Here is a 4,222-nt window from a genome sequence, read left to right as displayed (position 1 = left end):
AAAACATATTTGCCAATGATACCTCAGACAAAGGTTTAATCTCCAAAATATACAAAGAACTTACACGACTCCACTCTAAGAAGACATCTAACCCAATTAAAAAATGGGAAAAGGACTTGAACAGACACTTCTCCAAGGAGGACATACAGAACATCCAGAGTCACATGAAGAGATGCTCAATATTGTTAGCTATCAGAGAGATGCAAATTAAAACCACAATGAGATACCACTTTACACCAGTCAGGATGGCTATCATAAACAAAGCAACAAACAACAAATGTTGGAGGGGTTGTGGGGAAAAGGGGTCCTTAGTTCACTGTTGGTGGGAGTGCAGACTGGTACAACCATTATGGAAAACAGTATGGAATTTTCTCAGAAAAATAAAAATCGACCTGCCTTTTGACCCAGCAATTCCACTGCTGGGATTATATCCTAAGAATCCTAAAACATCAATATCAAAGAACCTATGCACCACAATGTTCATAGCAGCACAATTTACAATAGCCAAGAGTTGGAAGCAACCTAGGTGCCCATCAGTAAATGTATGGATCCGAAAATTGTGGTACATATACACAATGGAATTCTATGCTGCAGAGAGAAAGAAGGAGCTACTACCTTTTGCAACAACATGGATGGAACTGGAAAGCATTATGTTGAGTGAAATAGGCCAGGTGCTGAAAGACAAATACCATATGATCTCACCTTTAACAGGAAGCTAAACAACAAAACAAAGAAGCAAGCAGAAAAAAAACAAAGACAATGAAATAGAGAACAAGGGGATAGTGACCAGAGGGGAGAAGGAAGGGAAGTTAAGGGGAAAAGGGGGAGGGATTTGGAGGAACAAATAGGAAGGACACAGGGACGAGAACTAAGGGGGGTGGAAAGGGGAGGGAGGTGGGGAGCAAGGGGCAGGGGAGGCTGGAATGGGAAAAATAGACAAAAAGCTGTACTTGAAAAATAACTAAATAAAATTAATTATAAAAAAAAGAAAATAAAAAGTCATTCCAAGGATAAAATTCGCAAGTTTTGCATAAGAAAATTCAATGGGCAGAGTTCAAGTAATCCTAGAGGCCTAGAATAATGTTTTTCCTATTCCATGTAATCTTTTATTTATTTTTATTTTACTTTTTCAATTCCTTTGCTCAACATTTTAAAACTTTTTATTAAATTTATTGGGGTGATATTGGTTAATAAAATTATATAGGCTTCAAGTTTGCAATTTTGTAATACATCCCATGTAATTTTAATTTTTTAAATTTAATCTTTATTGTATTTTTCCATTTGTAATTTTTAAAATATATTTTATTGATTATGCCAAAAAAATGTGGTACATATACACAATGGAATTCTATGCTGCAGAGAGAAAGAAGGAGCTACTACCCTTTGCAACAACATGGATGGAACTGGAAAGCATTATGCTGAGTGAAATAGGCCAGGTGTTGAAAGACAAATACCATATGATCTCACCTTTAACAGGAAGCTAAACAACAAAACAAACAAGCAAGCAGAAAAAAAATAAAGACACTGAAATAGAGAACAAGGGGACAGTGACTAGAGGGGAGAGGGAAGAAAGTTTAAGGGGGAAGGGGGAGGGATTTGGGGGAACAAATGTGAGGGATGCAGGGACGAGGGCTGGGGGGTGGGGGGAAGTGGGGAGCGCGGTACGGGGGGGGGCTTGGATGGGAGAAATAGACAAAAAACTGTACTTAAAAATAACTAAATAAAAAATGAGGGAAAAAAAGCTTTGAGCTGTAGAAGTTTATTTTTGTTTAACACAGATTTCATGATATTTTATGACCAACATTGCCCTCATGATAGTAAATATAACGGATACTAAGAATTGACTCAAATAGGCCCGAAAAGCCACCTAAGGTAAAATAGATAACATTTTAAGCTACTTTAAGAATGTTTTCCTAAATATTAATATTTTAATTTTTTAAAAATATTTTTATGATGTTACAGTTGTCCCATTTTTCCCACTTTGCTCTCCTCCACCCAGCCTACCCCTCACTTCCATAGTCAGTCTCCAAACCATTGTCCATGTCCACGGGTCCTTATGTATGTTCTTTGACTAATCCCTTCACCTTGTTTCAGTTAGTCCCCACCTTCCCCTCCCCTCTTACAGCTGTCAGTCCATTACATGATTCTATGTCTCTGGTTCTACTTTACTCTTTAGTTTATTTTGTTCATTAGATTCCTCTTACAAGTGAGATCATATGGTATTTGTCTTTCACCAACTGGCTTATTTCACTTAGCATAATGGTCTTCAGTTCCATCCATGCCGTTAGGAACTAAAGCTAGGAGTTCTTTCTTTCTGCTGCATAGTATTCCATTGTGTAAGTGTATTACAGTTTTTTAATCCACTCATCTACTGATGGGCACTTGGGCTATTTCTAATTCTTGGCTATTGTAAACACTATGCTATGAACATAATGATGCAAAATTCTTTTGAGTTGCTGTTTCGGAATTCTTAGGATATATTCCCAGCAGCAGAATTAATGGGTCAAAAGGCAGTTCCATTTTTAATTTTTTTGAGGAAATTCCACATTGTTTTCTACAGTGGCTGCACTAGTCTGCATTCCCACCAACGGTGGACTAGGTTTACCTTTTCTCCACATCCTCACCAGCACTTGTTGTTTGCTGATTCATTGATGATGGACATTTTGGCTGGTGTGAAGTGGTATCTCATTATGGTTTTAATTTGCATCTCTCTTATGGCTAGTGATGCCGAGCATCCTTTCATATGTCTCTGGCCCTCTGTATGTCCTCCTTGGAGAAGCATGTTTGGTTTCTTTGCCCATTTTTTAAATTGGATTGTCTTCCTGATGTTGAGTCTTATAAGTTTTTTTTATAGTTTGGAGATCAAACCCATGTCCGAGGTATCATTGATAAATATGTTCTCCCACTCAGTTCCCTTTTCATTTTGATACAGTTTTTTTAGCTGTGCAGAAGCATTTTAATTTTATGTAGTCCCATTTGTTTATATTTTCCTTTATTTCATTTGCTCTAGGAGATATACCAGCAAAAACATTGTTACGTGAGATATTTGAAATTTTCCTGCATATGTTTTTCTCTAGAATTTTTATGGTATCATGATTTATATTTAAGTTTATTGTTCAGTTTGATTTTATTCTGGTGTATGGTGCAAGAAGGTGGTCTAGATTCTTCTTCTTCTTTTTTTGTCATGGACCAGTCTAGTACTCTCAACACCATTTATTTTTAGTTTTAAAATTTATTATTGTTCAGTTATAGGTGGCCTACATTTTTCTCCATTGCTGACCTCTATCCAGCTCCCCCACCCCCACAGTCAGTCCCCCCATTGTTCGTGCCCATGAGTCCTCTATTTGTGTTCCTTTGTTGAGGAGACTGTCTTTACTACATTGCATGCTCTTGCCTCCATTGCCAAATATTAATTGAAAAAATATGGAACACTTCACAGATTTGCATGTCATCCTTGCACAAGGGCCATGCTAATCTTCTTTGTATCATTCTATTTTAGTATATGTGCTGCCAAAATAAGCACTGACAAAAAATTTTAAATAGTATTTTTAATACTGTATTTGAATATTTTAATCAGTATATTTTACTTCTGAAACTTTTACAATGACTTTTCTAAGATTTGTTTAGCTAACTTTTGGAAGATGAGGAGGGCAATTATTATTTATCGCTCTTTTCCAAATGAGGAAACTGGGGCTCCGAAAATTGAAGTTACTTGTCATATACAAGAAGGCCTCTCAGTGAGGAAGAGGCAGGGCAAAATTTGACATCCAGATCATAACCTGACCCTGTTTTCTTTCCACTTACCGTAGGTTAAAGAAAAAGACAGCACAAGAGTAGCCATGCAATTATCCCCTAAAATAAAATCAAGGCAGCTGAGAATGTGTCAGGGTTATTAAATCAATTGAAAATATCTCTTCACTTTGGAAATTACAAATTACACTTGGGTTATTTGGTGAGGGGGAAAATGTTGAGACATGAGTAGCTGCATTCATCATGCATATTAAAGGCCTTTGGCCTGTGATGTGGACCCAGAGCAATGGGATTTGGAGTGGGGCACATAGCTATGTGCATTCTCTCCTTCAGTCCATCATGGCTCCTCACCTTCTCCTCATATATGGAGAAGTGATGAGTGTTCTGGAAGGAGGGACTCTGTATTCAGAAAGTAGGGAGCTGGGGCACTATTGCCCAGGCTTCAAGAAGGAAGAAGGCATTCACTGGAGTG

General features: G+C 37.5%; 1 non-coding gene across 1 annotated transcript; it reads right to left on the bottom strand.

Annotated features, from left to right (window-relative positions):
* Positions 1-3,417: 3,417 nt before the first annotated feature.
* On the bottom strand, positions 3,418-3,523 carry LOC119041996 (U6 spliceosomal RNA). The gene has a single exon (XR_005081141.1). It is a non-coding gene; the product is annotated as a U6 spliceosomal RNA (small nuclear RNA).
* Between the last annotated feature and the right edge of the window lie 699 nt (positions 3,524-4,222).

The sequence above is a fragment of the Artibeus jamaicensis genome, unplaced genomic scaffold (assembly GCF_021234435.1).
Source record: "Artibeus jamaicensis isolate MK-2021 breed Jamaican fruit bat unplaced genomic scaffold, CSHL_Jam_final contig_240, whole genome shotgun sequence".
In the NCBI taxonomy this organism is placed as follows: domain Eukaryota; kingdom Metazoa; phylum Chordata; class Mammalia; order Chiroptera; family Phyllostomidae; genus Artibeus; species Artibeus jamaicensis.
This window is presented reverse-complemented; position numbering and strand designations above follow the sequence as displayed.